Below are 18,072 nucleotides of genomic sequence, written 5' to 3'. Positions count from 1 at the left end.
CCATATGAGAATTTGGAATCTTTGATTCTTAATCCAGAGCTTTCCTTCCACACCGTGCTGTCCTGAGCACTCAAGCCCAGGCATTCATGCACGATAGATACATTCAGCTAAAGAAGTAAAAACAAACAAACAAACAAAAAAGCTAACTTTTTAAAAAAAGGTTATCTGTGTCTTAAAATATCTTTCAAGGAGACAAAACACGGGATTTTCACTCAAGGTATTCGATAAACCAATAGCAGTAGCTTGGTAAATAATGGTAACTCGGCCAGTCTAAGTGTTTCCTCCCACCCTACTTCTCTGTGTCAGTAACTGGTGATACCTAGCCACGTGGACGTTGTTGTTGGGTGAGTGGAAGAACCTACCTACAAGGTGAATAACCTCTTTACAAGGCTGTCTCGGAAAAGCTTTTCTGAATTGTTGGGCAAGTTCTGTTAGTAGATATGCATCCAGCCTCACCAAACCTGCTTTGATTCAGGTACTGATGCCTTCTATCCATGGGCCCAACTCTACTCCATCCCGAAGCCAATGCAGACCAAGTCAGGCAGGAGAGAAGCTGCCTCATCTATAGATCTTTCTGTCCTACCCCTTTATCAGAAGTGAAGCTCTGGGCAACCATATACCCTCAAAGCTGCGGTCTCCCTTTCTCCTTTATCCTTGCCTACGATGACTATTTTCCTTGCTTTCCACATAGGTATTCTAGTTCTCCTTCTCGGGTGGCACTTGTTGTGAAGCCCTGTCCCTTAGTAGGACCCCAGTCACAGTCTCTCTTGCTAGAACCTTTTGGGGAGCTGGACCCTCCTCTCACCATCCCCAGCTGCTTGCTGGGGTCCTGATCCAACCAATCAGTTCACCTGGAGTCACTGCTGCCTTCCTGATGTCAGCCATCTTTCCCCACTGTCTCCACAGTCTGCCCCAGTCTATGTCTGGAATGATGTCTGATTCAGCCTTCAGTTTTCCATGTAGCCCTGGTCCCTAATTTAGACTGTGGGCTCTTCTTGTAGGCCAGGGTACTGCTGAGTTGGTTTCTGTTGTCTGTCTTACCCATGTCCCTTTAAATCAAACTGATGACGAGTCGCAACCTGCAGTTTCTTGAGAGTATGAACCAAATGGTAGGGCACATTTGAAGGGAGTTGCTCAAATTCCACTTCCATCCCCACCCCACATTCTTGGCTTTTTATTCCGACATTAATTCCCACCTTGGGCACTGCCCAGATCTGGCAGTCTTCCTAACTTTTTCCATCCTACTTGGACCAGCTCTCCTCCCCAGTTTCTAGCCAGCTCACGCTTCTGCCTGGTATTTCCATGGTCTACGAGGAGAGGTCCATGTTCTACCTCCTAGTCCCTCAGAAATCCTCATTCTTTCTCCTGGCCAGCCCTTTCCCGTCTCAGTCCTGTCTTCCCTCTCTCCACTCGGACTACAGTTGAGACTTAACTTTATGCATTAAAGAGCTAGGAGGGGGAAGAGGACACCTTTGGTCTTGGCCTCATCTTTTCCCAGTTTCCTCCCCCTTCCTCACAGCCGAGGCCATTGTTGACTATTTTAAAAACTGTAGTACGCAACCATTTATTCTGTTGTGTGTGTACTTTTAAAAATCAGTTTTAAAGTCAATTATTTACTTGTCATGCTTTAAATTTTGGGTTTTGGATGAGAAAAACGTAATCACTGTATGTGTATGTGCTCACTTAGTATACCCCATAGACTCCCCCAATTTCCCCCAATTTCCCAGCCTCCCTTGCAGGTAGGTAAGGGCTATGCGCAAGCTCTGACAGGTCAACTAGAAGTGGAAATGTTTTCTCTACCTCTCCTTTCCCCTGCATTGACCTTGAGACCTGCAAGCTGAGATGGATCCCTGAGCCACACGTGATGGACAGATGTCCCCACTGACCCACACATGCATAAGATATCCACCTCTGGTGCGTTAAGGCACTGAGATTTTAGGGTTTTGTTTGTCATCACAGCATAACCTGACATTGCTCTGACTCAGGCAAGTGTGGAGGTTTATTCCTGCCACCACCTAAGAATTGCCTTTATTTTTCGGCCGAGCAGCATGTGGGATCATAGTTCCCCAACCAGGGATCGAACCCGTGTCCCCTGCATTGGAAGCGTCGAGTCTTGACCACTGGACCACCAGGGAAGTCCCAAGAATTGCTTTTTAAACAACTTAAAATGTATATAAATCATATGTGTTGATCATGGAAAATTAGAAAATACAAATAAACAGAATAAAAGAAAATAAAAATCATCTATAATCCTACTAGCCAGAGATAAAAACTGGTAACATTTTGGTGTCCGTAGCTCCTGTTTGTTCTAAGTCTATATAAATATGTATTTATTTATTGTACTGGAATCTTTTTTTGTTTTTTGACAATGGGATGGATCTCATTTATTTAAAACACTATTTCTCACCTTTCTCAAATGGAAGACTGTGAAAAATAAAAGCAGTGCTTTACTGAGCTGTCGTTGACCTGGGAGCAGTGCCGTGCGCGTCCACACTCCCGACCGCTGTGCCCTCAGCTCCTCCTGGCAGTGCCCAGTCCCACCTCACTTTACAGAACAGTCCTGAAGCTGAATCCCATAAAGCTATTGTACACGACATTTACATTAGAAAAAGAGAGCTGGGTGTGGGGAAACCAGGTGTGCTGTTCCCTTTAAGTAAAGTTTGCTCCACAGTTGGGCCATCTTCGCTTCCTCAAGGCAAAACAGCAGATGAACCCAAAGGGGCACAAGACGATGGCCAGGAAGATGCCCAGGAAGGTGAAGGAGTCCTCCAGAGCCCCGACCCCGCAGACAGGGCAGCCTCCAACGACAACGATGGAACTGGCACGGTGCCGGCTGACATTTCGACTGTGGATGTTGCAGACCCTGGGGTGGTGATGGGGTAACCCTGTGACGAGGCAGGGGGAGGGCGGCCGCGGGGAGGGCGCCGTAGCGGTGCGGGCCGCACGCTTAGTCGCCCTGGCCGGCCTCCAGGTGGTAGGCGGGCGGCCGCTCGGGCAGCAGGGGCTTGTGGTCCAGGGCGGGCGGCTCCCGCTCGCGCTCGGGCTCGGCTCCGGCTCGGACTCGCGGGGACGCCAAGACGCCCGGCGGCGGGTCTGGGCCCCCTGGAGGCGGGCGCCGCGGGCTTCCCCCGCCGCGCCTCCCCACGCCTGGAATCTACTTTTTCACTTGACAAAATATCCTGCAGATTTCCCCAAAGCAATACATGTGATTCTAGAACACACTCTTTAATCATTGGGGAGCTTTGCATTATGGCTGTATCATAATTTACATACTGCTGGAGTCTTATCTTCCTCTGCCTAAACTGCTTTCAGTAACATTGCTGCTCCTTTTCCACGTATTTTATCCCTTACTTCCCTTCCCACTCCCAGAATGACTCTTAATCATCTACATTTATAGAATGCAAATGAGACCTTCCAAAAACTAAAGTGGCCGTGAAATTCACAAGGTGATATTTTCCGATGGGGAAGGAAGAAGCAAAGTTTTTGCAACGTATTTATCCTTTTGATTATTATTTTTGTCATTATTATTCTTATTTGCTTGGGAAACCTTAGTTTTTATTCTCTGAGTAGTAACAAATGACTTGGAGGGGACAAAGGAGATGTCAGGATGGGTAGCAAGACGAAGCCATTTAAGTTAGGGTTAGGTGTGGCTGCAAGAAAAAAAGCCACAACAAACTCAAAACTAACAGTAGCTTAAATGAGCAGAAGTTTATGTCACTCTTACATAAAAGTCTGGGGACCTCCCTGGCAGTGGGAAGACTTCACGCTTCCACTGCGGGGGAGCATGAGTTTGATCCCTGGTCAGGGAACTAAGATCCCGCGTGCCGCGTGGTGTAGCCAAAAGGAAAAAATTTAAAATAAAAAAGGAAAAGTCAGAAGGTAGGCACTCCGATACAGTACTCCATGGAGTATCAAAACCCAGACTTCTTCTACTTGCTCTCCTAAACATTTTCTTCTACTCCCGAATTCACCTCACAAGGTTCACATGGTTGCTTTAACTCTAGCCATTACATCGACATTCCATCCAGAGGGGAGGATATGAAAACATGGAGAAGAAAATGTCATTCTTTTAAAATGCACTGTTTTTGGAAATTGAACATGTCATGTCTGCTTAGTCACTTGGCCACCTATGGATGTGTGAGAAGCTGGGAAATATAGTCTTTATCCTCAGTGTTCATGGGCCCAGATAAAAATCAAGAATGCTATTGCTGCGACTTCCCTGGCGGTCCATTGCTTAGGATTCTGTGCTCTCACTGCCGAGGGCCCGGGTTCAATCCCTGGTCGGGGAGCTAAGATCCCACAAGCCTCACAGCGTGTCCAAAAAAAAAAAAAAAAGGATGTTATTGCTATAGAAGAAGGAGAGAATGGATATTGGGGCACAATCAGATATCTCTGCCATGAGAACCACCAGACGATTAATAAATGTCAAAATTTTTCTAAAGTAAATTATTTAATTATACGTAGTTTAATTGAAAGTAACTATAAAACTAGTCCTTCGTGGAGGAGGATCAAACTCAAGGAAAATATCAATTACATTAACAGTCAAATGTAATCAAACTCTCGCCATGAACAGATGGGCTAAGTAAATACACATTCAGTACTTTAATCCCTGCTGGATTTCTGAAATCAGCCAGCTCCCTCTGAAGGAACATGTGTTAAAGGAAAGAAAAACGGATATCCCTTGAGCATCTTCATCAGCACCTGGTTTCATCAGAATGGGGCTCTATAATCCATCATGAGCTGAGAGCTGCAGATTCCATGGCACACCCAGATCCAATTCCCAAATCTCTTGGGTAAAGGAAGTGAGAAGAGTAGGCTATATGGAGAGAGGAAGAAAGCTAGTCGCCTTGACAACCCAGTGACTTTGCTCCTGCTGCTTCAACTGTCTAGAATCTCTTGTCCCTTCTCTACAGGAAGAAATGCTGCTTTTCTTTCTCAGCGTTTAAGGTACCATTCAAATATTTATTTGCTTCCCATGATACTTGTTCCCTGACTCTTTAATTTTGGGACCCATTCAATCATCCATTCGGCAAATACTGAGAAGTCTATCACATGCCAGGAGCGGTACTTGGCACCGGGTGGGGGGACTCACTAGTCAGTTAGACGAGCCTGTGCCTTCAAGCCACATATAGCACCAATTAGGATGGCTAGCCTAGCGCTCCCCCAGTGTGCTAAGCTAACTGTCTAAACAAAGGATGGAGAGCTTCTGCAGAGCAGAAACCTGGTGTTTTAATTGACAAATACTTACAGAGAACTATGTGCCAGCCACTGTTCTGTTCTGTGTGCATTAAGTATATTGATTCTTTCAAGTCATATAGCAAGCCCATGAGTTATAGTCTCATTATTACCTTATTTCGCAGATAATGAAACTGAAGCATAGAGAGGTTAAGTGTGCCCAAGGTCACACAGCTAGTAAGCAGTGAAGCTAAGGTAAACGCACATTCAGTGCTTTACTGTGAGTCTGGCTCTAGTGTACATGCTTCACTAATATGCCATGTTTTATAATGATTCATGCTACCTGAATTCCTAGTATTTACTAGGATGCCTGGAACATAGTAGATATTCAGTAAACATATGTTGAATAGAAATGAGCCAGCTAGGGCTTCCCTGGTGGCGCAGTGGTTGAGAGTCCGCCTGCCGATGCAGGGGACGCAGGTTCGTGCCCCCGTCCGGGAAGATCCCACATGCCACGGAGTGGCTGGGCCCGTGAGCCATGGCCGCTGAGCCTGCGCGTCTAGAGCCTGTGCTCCGCAACGGGAGAGGCCACAACAGTGAGAGGCCCGCGTACCGCAAAAAAAAAAAAAAAAAAAAAAAAAGGAATGAGCCAGCTGCTTGACATTGGGCAAGTTATCCTCTCTGAAACACAACTTCTACAAAGAAGAAATTGGACTGGGAGATCTCTAAGGTTCCTTGAAACTCTCAATTTGTTCCCTGTTCACATACTAGGTAACTTAGGTGTGGCAGAGCTCTTGAGGGATCATCAGACAGAGTCCTAGGGTTCAGTCTGATTTCATCTACAGCAGGCAGGTGGGAATTCCTTCAGTTGACTGCGTTTTTCAGGATGTCCCACCTTTTTGAGTCTGAGGAGTAGACGATTTATAGGTTCTGTGAATGGCATACTGTAGCAGGATAAATAGGATATCTAAAAAGTTCCTTCATTGGGTGCAAAGGTAAACACTTTCCTCTTGCACGGACAGTAGTTTTGTAACAGAGAATGTTTTGGTCACACTTCACTTCGATTTCAAGCGGCCTTGGATTATATTCTGAACTCTATGGATTCGTGATAGAGGGAACACTGTAACGCTTCTCAGACCTCTAATCTTTGTAAATGTGGCTACAAACAACGCATTATCCCCGATAATAGACTGCTCTGACTTACCTTTTCAGATTACACATTGTGCCCCAAAGACCTAAGGGTACACTGCCAGACCTTTGGCCAAAGACCAGCAAAATCCCCATCCTCTGACCAAATGCCAGCTTCAGTCACTGTACTTTGGCTGGTCTTCTCCCCCCTGCAGCGTCAGCTGGCCTGCACATTTCCCTTCCCCACTCAGCTCCTGCTGCCTGGTAATCACTGAATTGGCAGGACTGCCGACTCTGGTGAGTAATGGTCAGACAGGGGCAGTGCACTGGGCTAAGACTGACTGTATGGGAGAACATTGGTGGTCATGAGCTTCCCTAAGCCTCCATCAACAGTCATATTATTTTCTCTGTGGAGTAGGACCGTGTGCCCTTGCACTTGAGGACCTAATGTACCCCGACTGGTTTCGACTATTTGCTTGACTCTGAAAGCCTCTGACGTAACACTTTATTGTTTTGCTGAGGCAGGAATTGAACGCACACCCTGTGAGATTGGTATGAAGTTCAGAGTGAGTCTCTTTGCCAGTTAGTGTTAGTCAAACACCTAACAGCTGGGCATGACTCCTTTTAGGCATCTAAGATTTGATCTCCATTAATTTTCCTGACAACCCAGTGAGATTCTTCTTACTATTACCCCAGTTTTACGCATGAGAGAATTATATGTTCTAGTGCTAATCATACATTTAAAAATTCTTGGAGGTCTAAGAGTGTCTCCTTCCCCCAGAGGGAGGAGAGGTAAGGGCAAACGTTTTGTGGGTTAAGGGGCGAGTTCCTAGCACACACCATTGTATGGAGGCTCTGCTCTTCATTGATGGATGAATTTCTTCCCTTCATCCCCAGTCTCTATTTTTATTCCTTTCCTCCATGAGTTCTTGTAAATAATGTAGTGTTTTGTATGTATGTGGTTTTAATTGACTTATGTGTCTAATTGTGCTACTCCACGTTTCCACTCTAGGGGGCACGGGTTCAATTCCTGGTCAGGGAACTAAGATGCTGCGTGCTACACCACAGCCAAATGAAAAAACATTTTTTTTTTAAATTCAAAACTATGTTTTTAATATCCAACCATGTCACTAACTGTATATCTAGTTCAGTGCTTCAATCTGCAACATGTTATTCCATAGGATACATTCTTAGCATTTTATGTATCCAGCCCCCTAGTTATGGACACTAGGGGAATTTTATATATATAAATCATATATATATCTCATATCTATATATGTAGAAGTGATGTGTCACAGCACATATGTAAACCGCACTTTACTAAGTACCGCCAGATGGCTTTCCAAGTGACTGACCTGTTTATACTCCTACCACCAATACCTACCGTGATATTATCCATCAAAGTTTTATTTGAATTGGTTTCTGATTTTCTTAAGTTTTTGTATGGCTGGACAATTACCTGGAAGTGTTAGCAAAAGAAAGGTGAGGGGAGTTGGGTGAGTTAGGGCCCCCCCCGGTCCCCTCCCCACACTGATTTACCTCTCCCATCCTCCTGTCCTCCCCCATGTCCCAGAACCTGCTGGAAGAAATTTTCTCTCTTAACCTTCTCTCTGAACAGCTTTTTCCCTTTTTCTCAGAGTTTTCACCACACATCAACAGAGTGTCCTCCTCGTTCCCTGCTCTCAGAATCCAAATTCTTCCTACTTTTGTGAGGTCCAATTTAAGACCTAGTTCCTCCATGAAGCCCTGTCTAATGATTCTAGCCTACATGTGTCTCTTCTCATTTTGACTGTATCTCTCTCATTTGGGGGATTTGTTTATATTCAATGTAACTCTCTTTTATGTTCTATGTTGTTTCCAAAAGAGAGACCGGGCAAATTAAACGTGTCCTATCTGGTCAGCCCCATCATTAGTTTCTTCACTTCATTTGACTTATACTCTCCCAGCACCTGTGGGAAAATCCGATATTCCCAGCCCATCTCATCCACCCCCCCAAGTCAATCCTCCCTAGGATTATAGAAAGATTTCACTAGCCGAAGAAACACAGAACAAGCCTTATATCTGCAAAGTAGACATCCCGGGGGCCTTGCAAAATTCCTCTCACTGGTTACCCATATCCGTATTGACTCAGAGTTTGTGCAGTTAAAATGTGTGAGGTAAATCCCAGGTGTGTCTGTGGAACTCGCTGCTGAGCTTCGGCCTGGTCCCCATGGTGCTGTCCTCACTGATCCTTCAACAATCACCTGCTCATTTCCTGAGCAAACACGGTTCCTAGCAGAAAATGATCTCTTTCTCTCTCTTTCCCATAATCCACCCACCGAAATTAAATGAATTGGGAAAAATACCCTTTCCCACCACTGATTCACTTTACTGTTTTCCATTCTTAGTTTTCACAAAAAAAAAAACCTCCAGTTTTTGTCACCAAAATTTCTAGTTACTAAGCCAAAATTGACTTTCTTCTTTCTTACAATCAGAATTTTGACATTACTCAGGATGGCATGAATCTCCTGTAAAAGTACATTTCTCAATCTGTTCGGCAGCTGAAGCTTTATGTGACGGTTATTGTCTTTAAAATGAAAGCCAAAGTTACTGCGTAAGACTTTCCGTGATGTTCCTTAAAGAGAAATAACTCAGGGGCACTCACCATTGCCCCTCGTCCTTTCTTATTCCTCTCAGACTGTGGTCATGATGCCTGGGGAAGAGGGTAGAGTAGGTGCCACTTGGGTGTCATGAAGATGGAGACAACATACGCTAAGGATGGCTTAAAGGAAAGATAAAAGGAAGCTGGGTCTCTGATGACGTTGTGGAGCTACCATAGCCACCCTGGACTCTGTTCCTCTAGGTGCTTTGTAACGTAAGAAAAAAATAAAACTTCTAATTTGTTCAACCACTGTTTTTTTCGGTGTTATCTATTACACGCTGTCAAACGCAAATCCTGATTGCCATTTGTCTTTGACAAACCGCTTCTCTGGAAGAATCTTGTCCTGGTTCAAAGGCAGCTTGGTAGGAAGAAAATCTGGTGTTTTTGGAGAGCCCAAAGTCTCTCCAGGTCAGACCCCTCGTGTCCACATATCATGCTGTGTACTCTGCCTCTTTCTTCCATCTCATGAACCTTCTGTAGGTGATATGGGATATCACCCAGTGGTTTAGACGTTTTCGGCATTCTCTTCCTTGCTGGTGGAGAATTCCTGCAAGGATAAAGCACTTTAGTTTCTTGCAGTGGTGGGGGGTGAGCATATGGCCTGCTTCTGTCCAAGGAGATCCAGAAGGGAAGGCAACTGGGAAGCTTCTCTCACAGAAAGGGACCCGTGAAAACAAATGTCCCTTCCCCTTCACTGGATATGTTGCTTAGGAATGCTGAATCATCTTGTGATTAGTGACTCCGTGAGGGGAGTGAAGACCCGGGTGGGAAACACTCAGGCCCTCGACCTATCTCCAGGTCACACCACCAATCCTGGACACGAACTGCCTTTGAACATCTGGTTAATTTTTTTTTCCACTTTCGGGTATATTCTGTTACTGGCACTTGAAAGAACTCTAAATGATACAGGGTTGTCAGAATAGGGCTGGCTGCCATCTTCACAATTTCTAGATCTGTTTCTTTGAATTAAGCTCCTCTGTTCCCTTGCCATGTAGATCCCTGAACTGCCTGGGTTGCTGGTCATCAGACAAACCCAGACAGGCCTGAATCTGCAAGGAGTGTAGTTCAGGCTTCATGCTGGGACTCTGCGTTACAAGCGCAATGTAATTCCTATTCTAGTTCTTGACTTTTTTAGTATTGTAAATTTTAATACAACCACCACTGTGTGGTATGTTATTTTTTAAAATAGTAAAACAATTTGGATGCTTGATAAAAAGTCTTTACAAGGGAAACAGGATTGTGATAAAATATCAGAATTATATTTAAAAAAATCCACAAACAGGAATTAAAATATGTGGAGTCAAACTTTCATTACCTAATTGAAATGTTTGAAAATATTTTGCAGGTTTTTAGGAACAATTAATAGCCTTCAAACAAGATACCAAAGATAAATATTTTATTTGCTACAAATAAGTGTTGTCTTATTTCCGTGGGTACATCCTGATATATCTCCAGATGAGATATTTGCTGCTAGTTAACCCGGTGGTATTAATTTATGCTTTAAATCGAGTAGGGACTTGCAAGGTAGATAGGCTGAATATGTAACATTTCCGTTCGAATCGTCAAGATACATATAAATCTTACATCGTTCTTCAGTCTCTTTTCCCACAGTGGCAGGAGTGCTGTCTAGATGGTCAGTTCTAAACCGAGTCAGTCCAGCTCTGTCTACCTGCCCAGAACACTTGAGTGAAACCTGAAAATTTCAGTCAGTCATCTGATTAGTTTCAGACTCACAGGCAAAGCGTTGGAATGATTAAACCTCTCACTTTCCACAGAGATTTGGGCAAGTTAGTGATACAGTCTTTGTTTTTTTCCTGAAGAAGATACCACATGACCAAGAGGAAAGCTCTGACCTGTTATAATTAAGGAAAATAATCCTGTATCTCTGTGTATGACAACCACACATTGTTACCAAGAATGTTCAGCTTCCTGAATGTCGAAGTGGTATTCTGAGAGGAAAGACTGCTAGATAGAGATTTGGGAATTATCTTTTAGACGAGATTAACTAAATTAGTAAGGAAATAGGGGGTTAGCCTAGGATTCTGGGTCAGTCAGAAACCAACCCTGGTCTAAATAAAAATTAGATAAGTTCTTTGTGTAGCTATTACTAGAGGGCTTTGAGCCCTATTCAGACAACCCTTTGATTTTTATTCTACTGGCAAGAACCCCAGGGAGGGAGTGGGCGACTGGTGTCTCTAACCTAAACCCCAATAACCCTAAACTGCCAATATTAAGCTAGTTCAAGAGGTCCAGGAGAAAGGAGAGCTTTTGAGACTTGAGTGTGGTGTGCCTCCCTTGGGAATACTCAGCCCATGGGAGAGCATGTGACTGAAGCACTGTAGCCATGGAACCAGAGCAGCAAGTACTCTGAAGAGTCCAATCATCTTCATTGTCACAAATGAGAAAACACATCCAGGCAGATTCTGGATGAAATCTCAGATCTCTTGCTTCATTTACTTCCACGTTCTTCCAGTACATCATTGGACCAAAAGACTATTAAGAGAGTAATGAAGGAAAAAAAAAAAAAGGAGATGCTCCAGCTTTGGATATCAACGATGTATATGAATTACTCCGAAGAACACTGGGCAATAGAAAGGAATTTGCTATGGGTCTCAAAATCTACGAAAGGACTTCACCAAAAACGCCAAAATAGTGCCCCAAAGAACAGTCTCACTTGGGTGTGAAAGACTACTACAAACGTCGTGATCACTGTAGTAAAGTCGTTCACACCTCTCCACCTTCAGGGTCTGGCCAATAGAGTATAAAAACAAAGGACTGGGCTACACGGGAGTTGAAGCATAACATTATTAGGACTTTGGTGATGGCTAGATTGGAAACGGTGGGGCTGGGTGTAGAGGGAGCGGCAGGGGGGAGTCAGCTTGCTTGATGGAAGCAGGTCTGAGAGAGACAGAGATAAAGACAGAGACACAGGTGGGAGCAAGCAAGTATTTATTGCCCAAATTTCAAAGCAGGGACGGTTGGTGAAAATGGATGTCATACTCTCTCTAATCCCACCAAGGTAAGGCACTCTCCTCCTATTTATTATAGGTATTATTACCTATGATTATTTTTTTAGAAATCGTTTTATTATTTTAGTAGGTACGGAAAATTGCCCTTCCCTTGTTTTTGTTTTGTTTATTTTATTTTTCAAAATTTACCTAGTTACTGTTAAGATTATTCTTTCCATGACCTTTAGAATTTTCAGAAAAATCATCCAAATACTGGAAATAAGACAAAGGTGAGCAGCACATCTTTTGAACAGCGTATCACTTTAGAGCTGTAGAGAAATGTACTTAGTTCATTGTTTACTGTTGATTAAGGCCCCAGACTTAGTGAAATTACTTGCTAAATCCTAGATTTTTGTCTGGTGGAGATGCAAATAATTTCTGTCTTGTGAAACAGATCATCTCTAAGATTTACAGCCTGTTGGGAATTAATCAGTTTAAAAAAAAAAAAAATCAGACTTGGCAACCTTGGGACTTCCCTGGTGGCACAGTGGATAAGACTCCGTGCTCCCAATGCAGGGGGCCCGAACCAGCGTTCGATCCCTGGTCAGGGAACTAGATCCCACATGCATGCCACAACTAAGGAGCCTGCCTGCCGCAACTAAGACCTGGTGCAACCAAATAAATAAACATATTTTTTTAAATCTCATTAAAAAAACCCAAAAGGGCTTCCCTGGTGGCGCAGTGGTTGGGAGTCCGCCTGCCGATGCGGGGGACGTGGGTTCGTGCCCCGGTCTGGGAGGATCCCACGTGCCGCGGAGCGGCTGGGCCCGTGGGCCGTGGCTGCTGAGCCTGCGCGTCCGGAGCCTGTGCTCCGTAACGGGAGAGGCCGCAGCGGTGAGAGGCCCGCGTACCGCAAAAAAAATTTTAAAAAAAATAAAAATAAAAATAAAAAATCTAAAAAACCCAAAAAACTTGGCAACCTTATCCTAACATTTCTTTGTTAAATTGATTATATATACTGAAGTTTTCAGATACTCTCTGAATCAATCATAACATCTTACTGGTTACCTCATTAATGATCTTTGACGTGTTCATTTTGTATTTGCTGGATGATTATGCTGTTACCTTTTGGAAAATTATCCTTTAACAGAATATTTTTTTCCTAGTATCCCTCCAAAAATATCTTGTTGAGCTTTTGAATGGAATTCATTTCATTTATAGATTCTTTTGGGGAGAATTGACATCCTTACGGTACTGAGATTTACTATCCAAGAACTAGCCTTTTTTTTACTTTGCTTAGTTTTCTTCATTTAGGTACTATACATTTTGTGTTCAGTTTATTCTTGGGTAATTTATGTTTTTGTTGTTAATGGGAGTTGTTTCCATTTTTATTTTCTAACTGGTTAACTTTTGGAATAAAAGAAAGTGTATGTGCAGGGTATGTTCTATAATTATGCCTTACTTTACTGAAAGTGAGCTATACTTTACAATAAAAAGGTTTTGTTTTTGTTTTTTTGTGGTACGCGGACCTCTCACTGCTGTGGCCTCTCCCGTTGTGGAGCACAGGCTCCGGACGCGCAGGCTCAGCGGCCATGGCTCACGGGCCCAGCCGCTCCGCGGCATGTGGGATCCTCCCGGACCGGGGCACGAACCCATGTCCCCCGCATCCGCAAGTGGACTCTCAACTACTGCGCCACCAGGGAAGCCCCAATTAAAAGGTTTTTTTAAGCCACCTGATCATGTAAATAGTCTAAATATGACAATTAAAAGACAAAAACTTTCTCATCACACACCAAAAAAAAAAAATTGCAACTATGTATGGTGATGGGTGTTAACTAGACTTATTGTGGTCAACATTTCACAATATATATAAATATCAGATCATTATTTTGTACATCTGAAACTAATGTTTTATGTCAATTATATCTCAATAAAATAATATCCATAATAAAAATGTGTATTTATTGGATAACCTCCCATCTTACTGAATTCTTATATTATTTCTAAAAGTTTTTTTTAGTTTTTTAGATATACTATATTATAATCAAATCATGATAATTTTGCTGCTCCCTTGCCAATATTTGTAATTCTTATTTTCATAAAGCACATTTAGAACACTGTTGAATAATAAATGGAATAGTGGGCACCCTTGTTTTGTATAACATTATCATACTTAGTTTGAGGTGCCGTTTTTGAAGGCACTAGAGAGAAAGCGTGTTTTTAGGAAAGGTCTCCTTAAATAGCTCAATCTCTATTTTCACTTAGTTCTCTTCTCCTATTAATCATACCTCAAACATTGACTCCTCTGTGTGTTGAAGACAGGTCGGGAGCTCTGCTGATACTCACATGCTAACATACCAGCTTTATTATTGTTATATTAATCAACTCCATATAAGCAACTGTAACGCTCTCTAAATTTACCTGGCATCTCAAAAAAAAAAAATTGCTGCTTTTGGAGGTAAAAGAAGGTTTTTTTTCCTTTTTTTTTAAGGTTGGACGTGTACTTAGAGAAAGTGGTAGGAACAGGATGTACCATTCCTGCTGCTCTTTCTACCAGGGTACCCCATCCAGGTGAAGGGAAGGGGCCAAACAAACAGCTTTCCCATGTCTGCCAAATGGTCCTTGTCACCGCTGTGGCCTTGCCAAGGGCAGGGCCCCTGCTATAGACTCTGTGGAGCTAAAAGCTGAATGCAGAATACTTTCCCGTGCTTTTGGCCTGTGGAGCAGGCTTGTCTGGCCCAGATCACACTTGAATAGATGAAAAGAATCTGTTTTTGCCTTGGCCCTCGGCCTGCAGTGGAGGCCACAAAGGCTAGTTCAGACACACAGGAGTGGAAGGGCAGCTAAGAAAGGAGAGAGAATACTTAGGAGATTTTGAGACGAAATAAACAAACCCTCAAGAACATTTCCAGCTGATGTAGATTACGAGTCATTCAAATGGCCCCTTTCCTCTTATTTGGAGAAGAGATGAAAATTGCAAAGAAACTAGTTATAGCCTCCTGTGGTTTCACTGGAATCCAGTCTCCCAACCTCTTTAAGGAAACCTAGGTAAAAATAAAGTTACAGGCCTAAAGGTGGGACCCTGGGAGATGAGAAACATCATGAACAAGATGGATTTCTCGCCCCTCCCCGCCCCAGCTTGATTCAGGAGTGCAAGAGTTTAACCAAAGTAAGAGAAATGCCGGTTTCGTGCATGATAATGATGTTGGGAAAACTAGCAGTGGTTTTTATCAACGTGCTTTGTTTGGTGGGTAATTGTGAGAAGCAGTCCTTTTGTTTAAAAGCTGTCTTTGGAGTAGCTGAGAGCTTTCTACTCTGGTTAGAACCAATGATATGGGATTTTTCACATCTGAGCAGTGACTGTGCCTAATGTTGCCGCCTGCAGGGCTTTGAACACAGTCCCAGGGATGCACAGGGGGATCTGTCTGCAGCCCAAACCCAGGATGCAGCAAGGAAGTAGGGTCTGTGGGACATGAGGAAGCTCCATCCTTCTACTTACCAGGTTGGTTACTCTTGGTTATTTCCACATGATGGGAAACACGTGTTTTGGGAAAAAATAAGCAGACGATCAGGACTCGCAGAGACTATGAGGTGAAACCTCTTTACATTTTTTCCACCAATGTAGTTCCGCCCTTGTTGTCCGCATGCTTGTTCCTGGTCTTTGCTGCTGCGCGGGGTAGTATTTTGGTATGTCAGGCGTGGGGACTGGAGTCCCCATGTCAACACCCCCCGGGATGCACGGTAAAATGCAGACTCCCAGGCCCCACCCCGGAACTGTTGAGTCAGAATATCTGGGAGGGAGGAGGAACGTGCATTTTTAGTTATCTCAGGTTTGAGAAGAACTGGGGCTCTGATGACACGGGGATACGCCTTTAAACCATAGTGTTGCCGGGTATTATGTGGTCTTAGGCAAATTATTTAACCTCTGTCTCAGTTCTCTGGGCTGCAAAGCAGGGATCATGATACCTACTTGATATTGTCGTTGCAAATATTAATCACATTTTTAATGAATGTACACAGGATAGCGTGGAGCAGAGTAAGTGCTGATTCTACACCAGCGATTGTATTTGCTATCATCTCGATAAACATTGAAGGTCAGAGCCTCCTGAGGGGCTGCAGGTCAACTGGTTTACACCTTGCGTGTCTGTCCCCCTTCACCCTTTGGTACCCAGTCGTCCCCCCCCCCCCCGCCCCCACCACCTTCATGAGCCAAGAAAAGCCAGCTGATAGAAGCCTTGATCCTGACCTCGGGTGGCCCCGGCCTGCAGCAGCTTGAAGCAGGGTTTCGGTTCCTGGCCAGAGACTGAGGTCGGGTCGTGGCAGTGAGAGCACCGAATCCTAGCCACTAGACCAGTGACCAGTGACAAGGCCCTGGCCCTTCAGCTTTGCAGAAAAGAATTCCCACAAAGATGGAAAGTAGTGAAACAAGTAAAGCGTTTATTAGGAGAAAACAAGAGTACAGCACGTGTGGTTAGACACACTGGCTGGCTCAGAGAGGGAGTCGCGCCCTCATGGTAGTTTAAATCACCTATATGGGGCATTTCTTCCGTGTTTCCTTTGGCCAGTCATCTTGCTTTGCCTGGTTCAGAGTCCATATTTGGTATATCTCAGGGTCCTCCCCTGTGTGCGTGCACATCTCTCAGCCAAGATGGATTCCACTGAAGAGGCCTGTGGGTAGTTGACATCACTCCGCTTTTGACCTCCAAGGAGCTTTCTAGTTGGGAAGGTCTCCTTGACTTCGAGAATGAGAAATATGTGGTCTCTTATCTTCTATCTGGGCAGGGCCCAGTCCCCTCCCTCTATTGTCCTGCTATTCTCTTGGAGTATTGGTCCACAGGGAATAAATCTCCAACTGCTTACCCTGGGGGCGGGGGGGGGGGCGCCCATCTACCTCCTGCCTCAGTCCCAAGGTCAGAACAGACTCTCTTTTAGCTGTCGACCCCACTGCTCCCTGTCTTGGTCCTCTTGTCTCTCTGCCCCTTGCTCTGGTCTCTGGCTTCCTCTTCAGGCTCCCTTGGCTGGCTTGTGATCCTTGCCTCTCTGTATCTGCATGCTGTCTCTGTTTGGCATTACTCACAATTCTCTGGGGAAGACTCCTTCATCCGTTCTCCTTCCTGTGGATCTACCAGTGGTGTGACTACATCCTCAATCCCTCGTCAGAGGAAGGGAATCCAGACCAACCACACTTTAAGCCCCAACTCTCTGTGAATTGACACAGACAGAACAGTAAAAAACAACTGGAGTATTTGCTTAAAAATACTGACCTTCTAGAGCTAGAGCCTTTGGTCCTTACTCCATATTATGAAAGCCTTTGTATTTCCTTTCAAACTCCATTCTACTCTTTTGCTTTTCAAAGCTGAAAAGTGGGTCTGTGCTGAGCCTTTTCAGGAAGGAGGGTAGGCTTGGTAGAGTGTGTGAGAACATTTAAAACAGCATTGTAAGCAAGACAGCTTCCAACCTAAGGAGGTGGTTATTAACTGCTCAAAGCTTGAAATGCCAACTATGTGTGGGTGGGTGGTGATGATCTCTTTCTCTTTTTCTTCTTATAATTGTGAAGCTTCAGCGACTGGGTACCCTTCCCAAGACAGCAGTATAGAAAAGAAACATCTCCAGCAAAGTTGTCCTTCCTCAATGGTTGAGTGAAAATCCAAACGATATAAAAGGAGCCTGAAATACTAACATCTTCATTGAATCTCAAAACCCCAACTGTAAATGAATTCATTCTTATGCCTTTGTGATGGAAGGAGTCAGAAAATATTACTGTCCTTGGTGTCCAGGTGTGAGATGGAAGGAATGGAAGCATTCAGTCATTTCCCCAAGGTTGCCCTGTGAGTCTCTGGTGGAAAGAGAACTTTAGTAACAGCAGCAATTAGCACTTAAGTACCTGGCAGGCCTTGACATTGCTGACCCTCAGTCTCTGGAGATGGACGCCACTTCTCATGAGAAATAACTCTTTCTCTTTCACACACACACACACACACACACACACACACACACACACTCGCTGACACGCAAATACACACAGTTGCACAGAAACAGGAAACTTCACTTCTCCTTAGGCTCTGCCTTTTACAGAGTAACCAGTATATTCTGATCACACACCTCAGAGACACACTGATTGGGACATGTGAATAAGAAGAACTATACCATCTCCGTGGGGATCAGAATGCACCAGACCGG

At 44.2% G+C, this 18,072-nt stretch overlaps 1 pseudogene; it reads right to left on the bottom strand.

The window, feature by feature from the left end:
• Positions 1–2,542: 2,542 nt before the first annotated feature.
• Positions 2,543–8,043, bottom strand: LOC137231190 (membrane protein BRI3 pseudogene; annotated as a pseudogene).
• Positions 8,044–18,072: the final 10,029 nt, after the last annotated feature.

This window comes from Pseudorca crassidens, chromosome 9 (genome assembly GCF_039906515.1).
Source record: "Pseudorca crassidens isolate mPseCra1 chromosome 9, mPseCra1.hap1, whole genome shotgun sequence".
NCBI classification, from domain to species: Eukaryota; Metazoa; Chordata; class Mammalia; order Artiodactyla; family Delphinidae; genus Pseudorca; species Pseudorca crassidens.
The sequence above is the reverse complement of the archived record's forward strand: the minus strand, read 5'-3'. Positions and strand labels throughout refer to the sequence as shown.